This window comes from Acinonyx jubatus, chromosome E2, assembly GCF_027475565.1.
Source record: "Acinonyx jubatus isolate Ajub_Pintada_27869175 chromosome E2, VMU_Ajub_asm_v1.0, whole genome shotgun sequence".
NCBI classification, from domain to species: domain Eukaryota; kingdom Metazoa; phylum Chordata; class Mammalia; order Carnivora; family Felidae; genus Acinonyx; species Acinonyx jubatus.
In genome coordinates, this window is record NC_069396.1 from 34,886,104 (window position 1) to 34,905,394 (window position 19,291).

The following is a 19,291-nucleotide window of genomic DNA, read 5'->3' on the forward strand; positions in this document are numbered from 1 at the left end:
GCTGTCTGTGACTAGGGAAAAAAGAGCAGGTTTCCTGAGGTGGAGGCGTTTCGTAGATGCCCTGGCTTCCGATCTGCCCTGTTCCCTTTCTTCTATATTTGCCTTTTCCTTCACCGTGACTTTCAACCTTCCAGCAAGTCCCCATTCTTCCATTTGTCACCCTTGGATGGCCTTCTGTTTGGCAGCTTGAGTCCACACATTCACAAAAGCCGCCAATGAACTAATGCAGTCCACATTTCTTAGGTATTCAAGCCCAATCTGACTCTAATGTATGTGTCGAGAGGCAGCTCCCCTTCTCGCCAGCTAGGACTCTTGCCCAGCACTCAGACCTCTGTGCCCCTCCAGCATGCATGGCCCCTGGGGGTGGGAGGGGGGGGGGGGCTTGTCTCCCCGCCTAGCTGCTTCCAGCCACATGATCCAGGTTAAATGCTGCTATTTCCATCAAGATGTGCCCCCTACCCTGCATTCCTGCAACTTCCGGGGCATGCCTCACCTTTGCTTTTATTTAAATTATTTGTGCACAAGGTAGCTCCCTCATAACACGGTAAATGACTTTAGCGTAGGGAATGGGAGCTGGTACATTTTTCTATTTCCCACTGAACTTACTACAGATAGGAAAACAATATATATATTTTTAAATGAGTGAATTAAGGTTTGAAGAACTTCTCTTTGCTCTATTTAGGTCCAGTCATTGCTTTCCCCCAACAGAACAAAGAAACTAATCTCTTTATAAAATAAAGGAGGAGAGAGGACTAAGACTCCAAGTGTTTAACAGGCTCTGAAATTTTCTTTCCTTTTATTTGATATTGGAACTTACTTTTGTCATTATAATGAATTGTATTTTTTAGTATTTCAAATCTTTTTTAATTGTAAAGTCATATAGCTAATTGTAAAACAGTATAACAATATACAAGTACACAGTTACCCCTCCCCCAAACCATGTTATTCAGGATCATGGAAGGGAAACCCCATGGTGCCATCCAGTGCCTTGAACAGAGAGCAGTCAGCTGACACAAAGTCACAAAAGGATCAAGCAAGGTGTACAATAAGCTTCATGCTTTCTCCTCTTATATTTGGTGATGTTGCAAATTGGTAACATCTTGATTCTTATAAACATCTCAGTACTAATGAGATTCCCTTATAGTATTATAAATAAGTTTCTAAATAAACTCCCTGGCAATTTTCTATCCCAGAAAGAGCACAGACTTCAGGGTTGCTGTAACTCTGTGCTGTCACTGACGGCTGGAGCATGAGTGAAGCAAAAGTGTGTCACCTGGAGCAAAGTTTGGCTGTGGGCATCAAGAATATGAAAGGTAAAGGTTTGGGCCTTTACCTTACTTGCAAGTCAACTAGTTAGCCTTCCACAATTTCATGGATGTTGCAAGAAAACATGAGACTCCTGGGTCAGAGGCAAAGGACTTTATTACTCATAGCAATAGCAGTAGCTCTTGTGTCAGCAACGTCTTGTGTCAGTTCCCCAAGTCCTGTTCCCAGGGGTGATGTGGAGAGGACCAGGTGGCACTTGCAACTCACAGTGGGTTGCATTGCTGCATGTATTTGGGCATTCACATCTTTTATAATGGGCAGCGAGCCCATTTCCTCCATCTCCAGATCAAGCCATTATCTCTCTCTCTCAAGGCTGTCCAGCAAACCTGCTCTTTGCTCTGGAGGGAGGGTACTATCTCTATCTCCAAAGGCTATTCACTACACAAACACCCTTGAAAACGAGTGAGAACAAAGGCAGTTGTGCCTCTGTTCTGTTTAAGAGATCCATGGAAAATTGCCTCCAAAAAGTAGGCTTCCATTCCTGATGATGCTTTGAGTTAATCAACAAGGATCAGAAACAACAAATGGCAGAAAATCCAAACAAATCAAGTATTTACCATGTGCTCCTTAGTAGGGGAGCTAGGGTGGTCATAAAATAAATTAAGAAACAAATTAAAAGGGCTCTTTAAAGACATGACAAAGGCTGAAGTCAGATTTATTCAGTCATGTGACCAAGGGTAAGAGAGGTAGGCGAGGGTCAGATCATGTAGAGCAGGAGTTTGGATTTTATTCCAGTGTGGTGAGAAGCCATTTGGAAGTATAGCTGTTCAAAGGGGCATCTCCTTATGCTGGCATCCAAGGCTTTGGTTCATCCATGTGAATAATGGAACATTCAGCCAAAGTCAGTTAAAAACCCAGTTTCCAGGGGTGCCTGGGTGGCTTAGTCGGTTAAGCACCAGACTTTGGCTCAGGTCATGATCTCACAGTTTGTGGGTTCTAGCCCCACATCAGGCTCTGTGCTGACCGCTCGGAGCCTGGAGCCTGCTTCGGATTCTGTGTCTCCCTGTCTCTCTGCCCCTCCCCTGCTCATGCTGCGTGTGTCTCTCTCTGTCTCTCAAAAATGAATAAACGTTAAAATATTAAAAAAAAAAAAAACAGTTTCCAGTGAGTCCTCATGGAAAGGCAGAAAGATGTGGCCTCTGCCTGGAAGCAGGTGGTGCCCCCTGTATTTGCAGAATGGGCACCCAGAGAATAACTGTGGGACAGAAGGAATTGAACTGACATCCAATTTGCAAGTCCTGAACCACTGGCTTTTTAATAGTTGATCTTGTCTGGGTTATGGACCATGCACAGTGCTAGGGGAATGACCCTTTTGTCTCATCAAAGGGAAGTTCTATAGCCTAACATATCAGACCCTCTGGACTCCTATCTCAACCTAGCTGTGCCGCCCCTGACCAGTTACTTAACCTCTCTGAGTCTGTTCTGTCCTCTGAGACATGAGATAACGACAGAACCTATATCAGAGGGTTGTAATGAGGGTCAGAGGAGTAATGTGAACAGCTCAGCACAGTGCCTGCTGCAAAGTAGGGTTCAACTCATATTTTCAGTCAAGTCAAGAGAATGCAGTGGCCCAAAGATCAAGGTTGCTGGAGGACAAAGTCTGCAAGATGTAAACACAAAGCCAGACTCTGAAGGCCTCCCAGGGTTACAGAATGGCTTCATCTGTGATTTCTATCAGGTTTTCCAGGGCTGGTGACTTATAATAGAAAGTGGTAAAGACATAAAAGGTGATAGGGAGCAGAGTGGTATAAAGAAATGGACTTTGGACCCAGACAGACCTCAGGGTGAAGGCTGGTGTATGCCTGCCTGACTTTAATGACCTCAGTTATTATATTTCCCAAACCTAATTTCCTCATTTATAAAATGGGAGAAACAATTGACAAAACGGACAAATCCTACTTGAGTTTTGAGGATTAAGTGTTAATAAGCAGCTGACACATGGTAGCTATCCAGTAAATAGTAAGTCTTCTGAGAGCTTTTTTTTTTTAAATAAAGATTTGCCTCTCCACACAGAATTAAAGCTGAAAAGTTTCTAGAACAACACCTTCACTTCACAGATGGGGAAGCACAAGTTCTCAGTAGGCTGGTCGTAGGGTTCTTGTTCAGCTTCCTGGCCATTGCTTTGCCCGTGTGACCCAGCTTCCCCAAGTGAAGGGAGGCTATCTGAGATCCCCAACTAGGAAACGAGGTGGGGAAACCTAACCCAGCTGGGACTTTTGTCAGCTCTCCAGCAGGGCCTGCGTCAATTAGTTTAATGGACTCTTTTGTGCAGCCCTGGCCAGGGGGCAAGAGGGGACAGTATTTATTTGCTTTTTCCTTTCACTACCTTGGCTTCACCAATGCTCATCCTTATATTGACTTAGAGGCCTTCAGCATTTGGAAATCTATGCTTACCCATCCCTGTTACCGTAACAACGAGGCCCCTAATGGTGCCAGATGCATAATGTCCTACCTTGTTCTTTAATACCCAGGAAAAAAAAATGTGACCACTCTCAGATCTTATACTTTTTCCAAGGGGGAGAAAAAGCCCCCTCTGTTGTTAACATAGTTTTAAAATATCAAAAAAAAAAAAAAATTGGGGCACTTGGCTGGCTCAGTCGGTGGAATGTGTAACTCTTGATCTCGGGGTTTTAAGTTTGAGTCCTACACTGAGTATAGAGATTACTAAAAAAAAAATAAAATCATTTAAAAAATCCACCCCCCAGCCCCCTGACCAAATTATCTGGAAGCTGCTGAGCAAGGTACTTACCTACCCTGGCCGTTTGCTTCATGTCTCATCCTTGGCTGCTCTCTACCACGGCCTTCAGGTCTTGTAATACTTATCAAGCTGGCAAAGGACGCCTGGAAATCTGACAATTCTCCCTGTCATCCCTGTACCAAGGGTCCAAGTTCAATGGCAAGAGCTCAATTCTTCATTATACGAATAACTTCACTTTCCTGGGCCCAAAATTTAACAACTTACTGGGGATTCAACACCCTAAACGCATTTCACATAAATATTCAGTGCCTTTCCACTAACTCTGATTCTATCAGGTGGGTGTGGGCAGGAAAAGTTGCATCATTACTTACAGGAGGAAACCAAACTGGGTAGTGGAACCCAATTTTTTTGTTCTTTTTATGTTCACAAAATCATTTTGGTTGGCATGTTTGGCCAGCAAGAGGCGCTCCGGGAATTATCTGCAAATTGGAGCCTTTTAAATTCTGGAATCTCTTAAAGATAACCCTGACACAGTGATCTCTGTTTTTATATTTCTAGTCTGTTTTCATCCTGTAACTTCCCTTCAGGGAGTCTAAGAAAGCGTGAACTCCAAGGGAACAAAAATGGACACATATTCTAAGGAAGGTGCCCAAGACAGAATGAGGAAGGAAATGTTTGTTAAAGGTGTGGGTTAGGGTACCAGAGAGTCTGTGTTCCGGCATAGCCTTGATTGCATAGATGACCTCTTTAACATCCCTGCTTTGATTCCACCAACAACAAGACCACTCAGAGACATTGTACACATCACCAGCCTGAAATTGCCATCAGGACTCTAGAGTTAAGTCCTGTCTCCTTCCATTTTTCATCATACTTACTTCCCTGCCTTCCTTCACTGAAAACATTTCTATCACTTTGCTGTCTGTTATGGGAAAACTAGAGAAGTCACAATGCATGTGTGATTTAATGACAGAGACAACACGTACAAACAGCTAACAGAGAACAAAAATGAGGAGATGCTGGCCAAATTTTGTCTGCCTGCTGAAAGGGGATAGAGCATAAGGTTAGTCACAACACAGCTGGGAAGATTTTCCAGAAGGGGCACCCTTTGGATTGGCTCTTGCAAGACGTGAGGAGGTGGATTGTTAGAGAGGTGGCCTTCCTGATAGGGAATGCAATGAAGTGTAAGGGAAGGAATAATCAATTGGGAGTTAGGAGAACTTGGGGTTTGTCCAAGGTCTCTTGATGTGGGATCTATTTGAGGGGGTGGGGTGGCTCAGCGTCCTCAACACCATTTTCCAATGCTAACAATCTCTGATTAGGCTATGATTCTGCGATGGGTCAGGAATACAAGAAGGGAGGAATGAACCTCAGCTGTCAGCCAGCAAACAAACAGGGATCTCAGTCCTGTAACTGCAAGGGAGTGAATTCTGCCAACAACCTGAATGAGCAAGGAAATGGATTTTCCCCTAGAACCTCCAGAAAGGTAAACAGGCTGCCAACATCTTGGTTTTAATCCTGAGATCCTACCTGACTTCAGGTGGGATCCTACTTGTCTTCTGACCTACAGAACTGCAAGACAATGAATTTGTGTTGTTTTCAGCCACTAAAGTTTGTGGTTATTGCAACAGCAGTAGGAAAATGATGCACTACCTGTAACAGACCAGCTTTGGTCCTCCTCTGGCCATGCCCCTCAGGTGTGAGGAGTCTAAGAGACCAGAGAGAGGTGCCCACCTGAAGCTCCCTTCTGGACCATGCTTCAGTGAGTGGGGCCTTGGAATCTCTGTTCAACAGCCCTGTTCAACTCCTAAGGCTTTGGGCACCTCCCCCTACTTTCTCTCCTCCAGGGGATGGACAGAACCTTAAGAGAACACCTGCTTAGGCCTGTGTTTGGGAGTGGGGTGAGGCCAGAGCTGGGATACTGGGCTACAATGTCCACTCAAGCACAGGTGAGTCCCCTTGATGTAAGGCAGAGTGAGGGTGGGGGACATGTGGGGAGAAAAAGGGGTCAGGAGGAGGGCTAAAGGTTGAGCTGGCTCTCTCTATGCTGCTGTGTTCTGGTGTGGGACTCTGGGAAGGCTGCAGATTTTAAATTCAGATCATGTATTCCAGGTCTTTATGGGGACATATTTCCCACATAGGATAGTAGAACATATCTTCATAGTCTGTTAGCTTGATTTATACTTCTAAATACTTAGACATATGTCTGGGGCTTCCATCTGTGCCCTTGGTCTGTCCCTGCAATGATAGCAGCAGGCCTATTGTCTACCCCATACCCATAGTCATACCCTGCCTCCCATCCCAGGAATCTCCCCATTACCTTGTTTTATTTTCTCCAGAACACCTAATGCTGTCTGAAATTATTTATGTGCCTACTTGTGTCATCACCACTGCCTTTCCCCATTAAAATGTAAACTCCAGGTCTGTCTTACTCAATGCTGTTTAGCCAGTACTCAGATGAAGTAGGTGCTTAATATTTGTGGGATGAGTGGATGGGCAAATGCACTGAGGAGAAGGAGACTTGCAGGGGGGCAGAGGTGTTTCACTGTGTGTGGGGAATTTGGAAATGTGTGTCTTTGTGTAAGCTCTGCCACCAACCCTTCCCCACTCTGGAGAATTGGAATAAGAGTCCCTGTGGCCTCTTTAGGTTTTATGTTTCTAAGATATTCCAGGAAAGGGGGAAACCCTAGTGGTTCCTGGCCAAGAGGCTCCTATTGCTAACTTTATTAATTATCTATTGGTGTCTATCAAATTACCCCAAACTTAGCAGCTTTGAACAACATGCATAGATTATTAAACAGCTTTTGTGGGTCAGGAATCTGGGAGTGGCTTAGCTGGGTGATTCTGATTCAGGATCTTTCATGAAGTTGTGGTTTCATGGGCCTGGGCTGCCATTACCCGAGGGCTCACCCACAAGGCCATTGGCTGGAGGCGTGGGGTCCTTGCTGGCTCTTGGTAACAGGCCTTGGTTGCTGACCATGTGGACTTCTCCAGAAGGTCACTTTAGTGTTTTCATGACAAAGTGACTGGACCCCCTAGAGCAAGTGATCCAAAAAAGGGAGAACAAGAGGAAAACAAATGCTTTTTTTTCCCCCTGTGTTGGAAGTGACACACCATCGCTTTTGTCTTATTTGCTGGAAATGAGTCACCAAGTACAACCCATGCTGAAGGACTGGGGGATTAAGGTCTACTTTTTGAAAGAAGGTGTATTTGTAGATATGTTTTTATTTTTAATTTTTTTACTTTAAAAAAAAGTTTATTTTTTGAGAGAATGTGCGTGAGCATGAGCAGGGAAGGGGAAGAGAAAGGGAGAGAGAGAATCCCAAGCAGACTCTGATCTGTCAGCCCGGGGCCTGATGTGGGGCTCTAACCCACAAACTGTGAGATCATGACCTGAGCCGAAATCAAGAGTCAGATGCTTAAACAACTGAGCCAATATGGTTTTTTTTTTAATTTTATTTTTTATTTTTTAAAATTTACATCCAAATTAGTTAGCATATAGTGCAACAATGATTTCAGGAGTAGATTCCTTAGTGCCCCTTACTCATTTAGCCCATCCCCCCTCCCACAACCCCTCCAGTAACCCTCAGTTTGTTCTCCATACTTATGAGTCTCTTCTGTTTTGTCCCCGTCCCGGATTTTATCTTACTTTTGTTTCCCTTCCCTTATGTTCATCTGTTTTGTCTCTTAAAGTCCTCATTGAGCCGATATGTTTTAAACCATCGTACTGGCCGAGACAGGTATGTCTTACTTCCAGGTCTAACCTTCCTCTCTGCTTTTTTCATCATCACCTCTTGTTTGTCTGGGCCTTTGAATCTTTCCCTATTTTCTCTTTACGTTGCTTCTCCTATTTTCTCTGGCCACAGAAGTACACAGATTGCTGGCATTCTCAGAAGTCCCTTTCACTCCTAGTTGTTATCCCTACGTTCTAGGATGCATCTCCCAAGAGGGTCCCTCCTCCTCCTGCTCTCTCTCTCTCTCTCTCTCTTTTAAAGTTTATTTATTTATTTTTGAGAGAGAAGGAGAGAGAGCTCGTAAGTGAGGATGGGGCAGAGGGAAAGAGAGAATCCCAAGCAGGATTTGCGCTGTCAGCATCAGAGCCTGACACGGGGCTTGAAGCCATGAAAGGCGAGATCATGACCTGAGCCCACATCAAGAGTTGGACGCTCAACCAATTGATCCACCCAGGCATCCCCCCTCTTTTTTTAAAGTTTATCTATTTGTTTTGAGAGAGAGCACACATGCATGAGTGGAGGAGGGACACAGAGAGAGAGAGAGAAAAAAATCCCAAGCAGGCTCCACACTGTCAGCCTGGAGCCCGGCATGGGGCTCAAACCCACAAACCTTGAGATCATAACCCAAGCTGAAACCAAGAGTCAGATGCTTAACCAACTGAGCCACCTAGGTGCCCCAGCCCCCTGCTCTTTTGGTCTCGCTCCTCCTGCCTTCCTCTCTGAACATGGGCATTCCCTGATACCCTCTTGTTTCAAATTGACCTGTTTCCAGGGTACCCAGTCCCATCTTTCCTGCTCAGCATGCCCAGACCCATGCTAGTACACCAGGGCTCTGAGTATGTTACTCTCCCTGCTCAGAAAATTTTAAGAGCTTCCCTTGGTTTCAGACATAGGAATGGACTTTTCAGCTCAGCATCGCTAGTCTCACAGTATGTGAGGTTATGGTGCTTTGATGTTTAACCTGCAAGGGGCTTGAAATCCCAAGATCTGAGGTGAAATCCTACATGTGTCACTTACTCCTGATGTGACCCTGGGCAAGTTGCTTCACTTGAATAAGCCTGTGTTTTCTTGTCTCCTAAAGCAAAACAGCATTGTTTCCAATCAAGTATCTTGATTATTAAATTAAATAATATATATGAAGTATTTGTTCACATTAAATCATAAGCTACACTGTAGCTGCTATCATTATTATCCCATATAAAGGCGCTTAGCAAAAAGTGCATGGCACAAAGTAAGTGCTCAACAAATCAGTGCTTTCCCAAGGCGTTGCTTGAGTGTGTCCTGCTGGTGTTACTTTTATTTTAAAATGATTTGTTCCAGTTGCTTTTCATTTATAACAAGTGACAGGACTTCCAGATGTATATGTTAATGCATTTACTTTATATCTGAGATTGGCAAACTTTTTCTTTCTGTATAGGGCCAGAGAGTAAACATTTTAGACTAGGTCATGTATGGTCTATGTCACAACTATTCAACTCCACTGTCACAGCACAAAAGCAGCCATAGACCATGTGTAAATAAATGGGCACGGCTGTGTCCCAAAAAAACCCTTTATCATTGGGCACTAAAATCTGGATTTCATATAGTTTTCACAGGTCATGTAATATTATTCTTCTTTTGATTTTTTTCTCAACCATTTAGAAATATAAAAACTATTCTTAGCTGGTGGGCTATACAAAAACAGACGGTGGGGTAGTTGGTCTGTGGGGCCATTTTTGACCCCTGATACAGTGTTCATTATATTTACATAGGGGTGCCTGGCTGGCTCAGTTGGTAAAGCATGTGACTCTTGACCTTGGGGTTGTGGGTTTGAGCCCCATGTTGGGTGTAGACATTACTTAAAGATAAAATCTTAAAAAAAATTTACATAACACAGTGAGCTGATAAGGAATGACGTGGAGTAGAGTACAGATGATATGTGGATCTGGAGAATATTCAGACAGTGGTACAGGAATAATCTAAGTTGTGGCAACACATCAACAAGTGTTCAGCCCATAAAGCTGAACAATCTGGTTCAAAGCCGTCCATCTGTACTTCTTTGAGGGCCCAGCCAAACGGGGCTTCTATTTGCCCAAGCACACCTTGCACACGTCCCAGTCTCTTGGTATGGAATACCCTCTCTGAATTGGTTTTACTCACAATACTTCTGACACCAAATGTGTGGGATTTTTCCACTGGAAAAACCATTCCTGGCTTTAGGAGACAAGAAAACACAGGCTTATTCAAGTGAAGCAACTTGCCCAGGGTCACATCAGGAGTAAGTGACACATGTAGGATTTCACCTGAGATCTTGGGATTTCAAGCCCCTTGCAGGTTAAACATCAAAGCACCATAACCTCACATACTGTGAGACCAGTAATGCTGAGCTGGTCTGATACCAACTGGATGTCCCACAACTCAATTCAATTCTGACACTAACTCCCTGGAGCCAGCATCAGATTTCATAGGTTTAAGGGCTCAGTTCCACAAGGATGCCCCCAATTCAGATACCAGTTGCAAGGAATGGGTACCAAGGTACCCACACTTCTGTCTGACTCGGCTGAGAAGTCATGGCTTCCCACAACCCCTCCTTTCAGGTTCAGTAATCTGCTCAGATGGTTCACAAAAGTCAGGAAAGTGCTGTGCTCACCATTCCCAGTTTACTATAAAGGATATTATAAAGGATACAAAAGAACAGACAGATGGAGAGGTACACCGAGTGAGGAATGGAAGGGTCTGGAACACAGGTGCTTCTGTCAGGGACAAGGACCAAATACAATTCTTTTATATTTCTTTTTATATATTTATTTGTATATCATGATGTCACACCTTCCCATTAGGCTCACTAAAATCACATCCTTTAAAGGCTATATTAAATGCCACCTCTGTCAAAAACCTGCCAGTGATTCCTTCCTACCCCCTACAAATGCTATGTTCCCTTCTCTTCACGCCCTTTTCTCTCAGCAACAGCTTGTTGGCACCTCCATTATTGTATTATAGTTATTTGGCTATTTATCTTACTTAAAATCAAGGTTCTTGCAGTCTGGGACCTTGTCTAGCTAGGATCCCACAGTGCCTGGCACACAGCACGCACTCAGAAAGCATTTCTTGAGTTTTGTTTCCTTGAATTGAAAATGGGCTTTGACATTATTGTGTAACTGACATAATGGAGTGAAAGAGATTAGCTAGTCAAAAATATAGTAAATAGAGCAGGCCTGGTGGGAGGCTGAGGAGGGGAAAGGCCTTTGGAACATGGGGCTAACAGAGAGTCTGGCTCCCTCTGCAAGATGGCATGGCTGGTCTATGTTATTGAGACCTTAGGCAGGAAACGGGTCTGAACAGAGAGAAAAGTAGGGCTTCCTAGAGCTTCCCACGCATCTGAGAGGCTAAGCAAAGAGCACAGAGAAATTCAGTGGCTGGCTCCCTCTGGGCCTCAAGAGAGCTGAGGTCTGAGAAGGCCTCATGATACACATCACGCCCCAGTTCCGCGGAGTGAATCAGTCTCTGAAGCAATTGGCAATCAGCCTTAATCACGAGCCACATCTCGCAGGTTCGGTACAGACGAGCTTTGTCATTTCTCTGAGGGAATCACTGCCATTTCTCTTCCAGGCTCAGAGCAGTTCTCCCTGCCCCATCTAGGCCTGATGAGATGGCAATTTAAAGCGCTCCGATTACCAGGTTTCATTAGGTAAGAAGGACCGATTAAGCAACAGTGGCCCAAATAACCTTAGGGGTACAGACACTTTTTCAAAGCCAGCGGAAGTCTTGCCAAATTAAAGGATGTCAGGATGAGATACTATGAATATCAGTTTCCTTCTCTTGGGCAGTGGAGAGGATTAATTAAATGCTTGTGAAGTGCTTTGAAAGTTTAAGCTGTTAAGAATTATTGTTCTGTGTAATAGGGAAAAAATAGAATTCTTGGCTCATTAAAGCTGTAATGTTGTAAGCCTGAGTGCTTTTCTCAGGATATCTTTGAGAGCTACATTTTTATTAAAAGAAATAAAGAACAAAGAAAAGAAATGTCTATGAATACACATATACACCTGGAAAGTCAGTCGGGTTTATCAATGTTTCTGTTGATTAAGGGGTGAACAGCAAGAAGCTGTTTCTTACTGACTACCAAAGAGACAGTTATGAAGAATCAATTGTTCAAATGTGTAGGGACAGTCGCACTAAAATATTAGCAGGCAGGCATTTGCTTTCTCTTGAGGGACTAAAAGGCTGTGAGATTCCCTGCATGTAAACATGCAGCTCAATGAGCTTTGATGGCCTCTTCAGTCCTAACGTCCTGACTAAACCAGGAAGACATCCTTCTGCCTTCACTTTGTTGGCTGATTTGCCCTGGGACGGTTTTTGCTTTGTATCCAGATGTTCTGTGATATTTGAAAGGGTGCCATCCTAGTGGGCTGTCACTTCTGTTTCCATCTTTGTTGACTGAGGGCTTATACTTCCTTTTGTGTCTGTGCTAGCTTCCTAGTGCTGCTGGAGCAAATTACTCTAAACTCAGTAGCTTAAAACAACACAAATGTATCTTCTTACGGTTCTGGAGGTCAAGAAGTCTAAAATCAGTCTCACTGGGCTAATGCCAAGGTGTCTGCAGAGCTGGTTGCTTCTGGAGACTCCTGGGGAGAGTCTGTTTCCTTGCCTTTTCAGCTTTCTGGACTCCACCTGCTTTTCCTGCTCAAGGCTCTTTCCTGCCACCACTCTGATCTCTGCTTCTGTCCTCACATGTCCTTCTCTCTGACTCTCTTCCTCCCATCTTCCTGATTAAAGACCCTTGTGATTACAAGGGACAGTCCAGGATGATTTCCTCATCTCAAGATCCTTAACCCCATCTGCAGAGTCCTTTTTGCCCTGTAAGGGGACATAGTCACAGTGCTGGAGATTACTTGTGGGTGTTTGGGGGGCCATTATTCTGTCTGCCACAGTGCCCATCCCCTTGCCCCTTTCTGTTGTGTTCTCTCTACCCCAGCCAGGCCTGGCCTTAAATGTTTTACATGGATTAACTCATCTAATATTCACAACTACCCTGGAACAGAGGTCTCTTACTATAGATGAGGAAACGAAGGCAACAAGTTTAAATTACTTGTCGAGGGTCACTAATTTAGTACTCAAGTCTAGAATTCACAGACTTTGGACCCACACTGGGCTCCACGCTGGGCATGAAGCCTGCTTGGGATTCTCTCTCTCTCTCTCTCTCTCTCTCTCTCTCTCTCTGTCCCCCACCCCTTTTGCCCCTACCCTGCTCACGCTCGTGCTCTCTCTCAAAAACAAACAAAAAACTAAACTCACAGACTTTGTCTTTAAAGACTTTTTGTTGTCTTTATTGTCTTTAATTATAAAAGCAACACAATTCAGGTGATTAAAAATAATTCAAATGAAAGTCATTGTCCCTCTCCTTCACTGGGTCTTTATCTGGAACCCCCTTTCCTAGTGGCCATCTGCAACTTCAGTGTTTGTGGTAGTCACCACTACACCCTACCAGTTACACACATTCCTTAATTTTTTTTAAGCTTATTTTTGAGAGAGAGAGAGAGAGAGAGCGAGCATGTGGGGAAGGGGCAGAGAGAGAGAGAGAGAGAGAGATTGAGGATCTGAAGCAGGCTCCACAATGAGAGCAGAAAGCCCAACGCAGGACTTGAACTCACAAACCTTGAGATCATGACCTGAGCCAAAATCGGATCCTTAACCGACTGAGCCACCCAATTCTCTCTTTACACCTTAATTTTTTAATTAATATAGATAGTTGTATGTAGTTGTCCAGATAATATACCATAAACTTTTATTAATTATAAAATTATTAAAATGCAAATCCTGAACTTGAAAATAATTCATGTGTAAACCCTTACAGATCAGCACAACTTAGTTGGAACACACAGGCACGGAGCAAAGAGCAAAGCCTTTGGAGTCCAGTGGACTTGAATGTTAACTTTCACTCCACCACTTACTAGTGTCCTTGGAAAAATCACCCTTTCTTGAGTTTCAGTTTCCTCATCCTGAAATGCACCCTTCCTACATATTCCTAATTTTAAATTAAGTAGTGTGTAAATTTAAGCATGTTAGGAGTTCAACAAATGCTAGTTCTTCTAAGAAAGAAGGAAAAGATATCTGCTAATAATGAGTGAAAGCATGGACAAGAAAAACAGTAAATAGATTCCATCTACAACCAGTTTTTAATCACATGGTTCTTGTCTAATAGTCTCCATTTGCTTAACGAAAACTTTGAGGGCCCTGTGCTAGGCACTGCGTTCTTAATGGGGACACAGTGGTGAATGTGTCCTGTCCCTGCCTTTACTCCTTAGCACATAACAGGAAATCAACATATAATTTTTTAAAAGGGCTAAATCCTGATTATAAAGAAAAGATTTGGATCGTTGGAAATGACTATGTGTGTACTGGGGGTGGGGGGAGCAGTGAGGGTGGGCAGGATGTATAGCAAAAGCCTCAGGACGTATACTAGCTGCATTTCAATGATTTAAAGACTGACCTTTGGAAAATAATTGTTAATATCATGTTCTCCCACAGACCACCAGGTGCATATAGGCCCGCAAGATTTTCTAGCTTGTTGCAAAATTTATTGACTAGCTTGTAATCTTTTTCCTGAAGAAATAGATTAGATGCAAGGAGAAAGAAGTTGTGGGCTAATGCATTTTCTGATCATTTGGGCTTTCTGGAAGTTTCTACAGTTAGTCCCGGTCACCTTTTTAGACATTCATGGTGTATCTCCAATTTCTTCTCTACCATGTTTGGCAGAATTCATTTTGGATGCTGTTTAATACAGTCACTAACCCCAGACAGAGAATGACTTGCAACAGGTGTGTCTGATAAAGAAAACATTGTTTCTGCTCTGCTTCAGGCATGTCTGACATGTTGGGGACCTGCTTTCCTTTGCAAAGCTGATAGGAATCTATTTGGGAGGGAGGAGTGCCTCCCAGTTTCAGGCCAGAAAGCCTCTCCGTTTGGCTAGCAGCAGAGTTAAGCTTGGAAGGAAATGCTAACATGTCTTCAGAGCTATCCTGAAGGAACTAAGCTGAATGATAAATGGGTATTGATGGTCTAACATAAGAGGAGTTAGCAGTCATTTCCTGGGCAGGAGTTCTCTATGACTGCCTGGAAGCAAACAGGCCATCAGTGATTACAGAGTGATGGGTTTGGTCGTGTGAACTGGTCCATAGTAAAACAACTGTATTGACAACTTTGACATTATCTGAGATTGTGTATAATCCATGCAAAGGACAATTTGCTTTGACTACAGGACAGCCTGTGTGCCTTGATATTAATGCATTCACCAAATTAGTCAGTGAACTAGTAGAGGCTTGATGGAAGAGAAATTTGAAATATGGGCCTTCTAAAAATTCAGGGATTGCAGAGACCTATTCAGAAACCCACTAATTAGAGCAGCACCACGCAAGGACTAAACAAAAGCAGGATTTGTGCTTTGGGAAAAGGGCAGTGGTGACTGGGGGGAGGGAGAGCTATGCTAAGAGAGACTAAGGCTTTGAGCTTTTGGGAGCATTTGGAAAGTTACTATAGCATTGTATTGTATTGGAGGGATGATATGGAGTATATCTGAGTATAACATATAATATAACACAAAATATTTGTAATTTGACTATATATAATTTGAACTCATGTTTCTTAAATTAAGCACACTGGTATGCCCAAAGATCTGGCTAGACAGATGTGTCCAAGTGCTTTTAATTAATAGAACCGTTTAAAAATAGTCATGTAAGGGAATGTGGGGTGAGGAAGAATGTGTGTGTATGTGTGTATTTTTAGAGAATTCCCATGTGAAAGAAATAATGATAGCTAATGGTGAACACGATTCAGTTGTTAAAAATCATGGACCAATGTAGTAAAACACTTTCTACTTATTCTACTTGCTCCTACTTCATCTCTTGGGTAGAATCTCACCAGGCATCATGAAAAGAACAGTTGTCTTTGAGAAGATGCCAGTGAGTTGGTATCTGACCCATATTAAATATCAGGTTATTATGAGTTCATTTAAGATCCCAAAGTGTAGATGTGTCATCAGTGTCTTCTTTATTCATAAGTAGGAAAGAGGAAAGTCAAGTTGCTTAGTATCACCAGAGCAGTTACTAGGGGTCAGCTACAGGCCTAGCACTGTATGTTTCATTGGAGTAGATGGAATTACCATTTGATGTGATTTGAGGGGAACAGGATGTCTCCCTACCTTGAAATATTTTCCCTGCATGGCCTGAAAATATTCAGCACTCATCCTGAAATACTATCAGGTAGAGCACTAGTGGGGTTGGCTTTACAGTTTACAAAATGATTTTCTACAGATTAGATGTCCTGGAAGGAGAGTTGTCTTTTTTTATTTTTTATTTATTTTTTAAAATTTTGATATTGTAAGTAGACTTCACGTCCATTGCGGGGGCCCAACACGGGATTTGAACTCATGACCCAAGATCAAGACCTGAGCTGAGATCAAGAGTTGGAAGCTTGACCAACTGAGGCATCCAGGCACCCCTACAGTTGTCTTTTTATTCAGAAAAGGATGCCTAATTACTTCACAGTTGGGCTATTTTCCTTCAAATGTTTAACATTGATAGTAGTGATGTTTGTGTCTCACCTATCAGCTGTTCATACTTCCAATAGGAATGAACTAAATCAGACGGAGCCCCTTCTAGATCTGGTTAAGATTAGTACAGATGAAATTAATCAAATGAGATTAGTTTTGCATAACCAGGAAGCTGGAGAAGGAAGAAGTAATTTTGGCTCTTCTAGCTGAGAGCAGACACGATCAAAGCCAAGGAAAGCAAGTGCTAGAATTCCAGGGGCAGAGTTGCTTCTGAGTAGCTGAGGTAAAAGTTCCAACCCTTTGAGATTGCTGTGTGGTGTCTCCAGGGAACGCTTTGTCCTGGGAACCCCTGTGGCTTAAAAGAGTCCACCAGCTAATAAGGTGACTTCCCTCCTGTCAGCAGTGGGCCAGGTGAGACTGCTATTTTCAGATGGACAAAATGCTGTTGGATAGGAGACTGGTCAGGGACATAAGGGGGCCAGAATTTGATTTTGGCAAACCCGGGTGTGTGGAACTTTGGCAAGTTTCATATTGGCAAGTTTTCTTTGGTTAATGCCCATTGCACTCTTAGCACAGGCCAAGAGGTCCTGAGGAGCAATTTCCCAGTGTTGCTCCTCCCCCTTAGGGCCAGAAAGTGACTGCTTGCATCCTTTACAAACCAGTATGAAGCCACGTGACTATTCCCAACACATCACCTGTGAAAATGAAAAACTTACCTCCAAGCTGCAGTGAAACTGAACTCTGTTGACCTTATAACAACTCCCCACCTCCAAAAAAATGTGAGAGGAAACTGCAGTTTAAATAATGTAAAATTATATTTTATGTAAGTAATGTTGGGCATCTATACGTACATATCTGGTATGGGATTGTATTAACAGACAATGTAGGCTAATTTATGGGCAATTTAAAGGATTTTTAAGGGTTATTTTGATTACATATATTTTTCTTTATGGGTGGAATTTAGAACCTAATCCCAATAAGAAATGACACCTTGGCTCTTGGCTCTTCCTCACATCCTATCCTCCCCTAAATCCAACTGATTTCACTCCAGATCCAACTGTCTCTTGAACACCCTCCTGAACATGTTCTTTGCCATCTTTTGGTTCAGGCCTTCGTTTCTTTCTTAGACAGATGTGTTCTCCCTGGTCAGCCTTCACTCATTTTGGCCAATCTCCTTAGTTGAGCCCTACATCCCTATCATGTTCAGTTCTGGACATACCATTCTTTTTTGTGATTATGGCTTCCCATATGTTACCCTAGCTTGGAAGGCCTTTTCCATCTTCCTCTGGACAACTCTTACCCTTTAGCCAAAGCCCAGTTCCAACTTTATCCCTCAGTAAATCCTTTCTTGGCCTCACCAGTCTGAGAAGTATTGTCTATTACATAATTTGGATACCTTGACCCACAAAGCCAAGATCTGTCCTGATCTCACTGACTTCAGCATTGTCTATACCACATACCCATGACTTGTGCCCTCTCAGTCCCTTCTCCATCCCTCCAAGGGAAAAAAAAACCCACAGTGGAGATTGTTTTTCAGTTCCTGCAACTGGGCAGGCTTCTTAGCATGCAAGGCTTTCTGCTGAAAGGCTTTTCTCCTTTTCAAGTCTTCCAGTTACCCCACAATGTGGTTAATTCCTTCTAAAACTTCTGTTCTAACTCAATCACCTATCCTATATTATCTATCTGGCCTGTTATGTATCTTCTTGGCATCAGATACCTTTTTCTTTTGTAACATTTTCCACAGTCCTAGTGATATATTTGTGAGATTAATATTTGTGTACCTCATTAGATTGTATGCACTCCATGAATGCAGGGCTACTGTCTCTATTCTCAGAACTATTCCACTGCATCTGTCATTGATGGAATGAATGATTGAAGAATAAATGAGTTAATGTCTTCCTGACTAGGTAAGCTCCATGCATGTCCAAGCACAGTGTATGACAGAACATATTAGAATCACTATGTAAATACTTATTGTTGAATAAATGAATGATATAACATACCAATAACTGCACATAACTCAACCAAAGTTCTTCATCTGACTTTTGGGCTTTGGGGACAAGCATAACAGAAATATATTAGTATTATAGCTTGCAGCTAAGAACATGTGGTCTTTTACTTTCCCAACCTCAAGAAACACTGGATGTGATAATGGTTCCATAGAAAGAGAGCAGCCACAATAAGTATTAGGTTGAAAACAGAAGTAGAAGTATCAACACACAACAGTCTACAAATTTGTTGAGGGAAGCCAGAAATTAGCAGCTTACCCCAGTACCTAAAATAACTGTGTCTTTGGCTTTCGATCTGAAACTTTCAGTTTGTTCTCAGTAAAGTGATTGCATAAAAACTTACCATTCCCAAAGCTTTCCTATTGGTGAGGAGTTTGGAGATAATGGGGAGACTACTCCCTGGATATTTTCTAATACCCCATGTAAAAAGTACCTTCTTAGTTTTCGTATAGAATAGTATTTTTATGGAGCATCTTACATGGAAACCCAGTTTGTAAATGTCTCAGACACTGGCTTTTGCTCAGATATATGCATTGTACCCATCAAAGAACTGTTAATGACTTTTCATTTTTTATTTAAAAAGAAATGCAGTCCCATGAGTGGGACTTCCAGATGAGGAGACACATGGGGAAAGGCGTGCTTTCCACACTACCCACTTTTCAGCTAAAATAAGCCTTTGAAACTCATCCGGGTTTTGCTGAAGAGCTGCTCAAACCAAAGGGAGGGGCTTGGACTTCTTGTTTAGGGGTGGCGTCCCGGTCGGTGGGCGCCGCAGCCGGCTTCTTTTCCTTTGGCAAAGAGTGGAGTTGGGAAGGGTCGGTGGAGGCACTGCGTGAAACCAGCAAACCCGACAGGAGGGGCGGTAAATAGGGGCGAGGGCGCGGGACTACCCCTTGGGCCGCGCGCGAAACAAAGCCCCGCGGGGGACGCTCGACCACGCGGCAGGCAAGCGCTAGCTTCCTCCGGGCGGAGACGGTTGCAGGCGAGAGCGTGACGTGCCCGC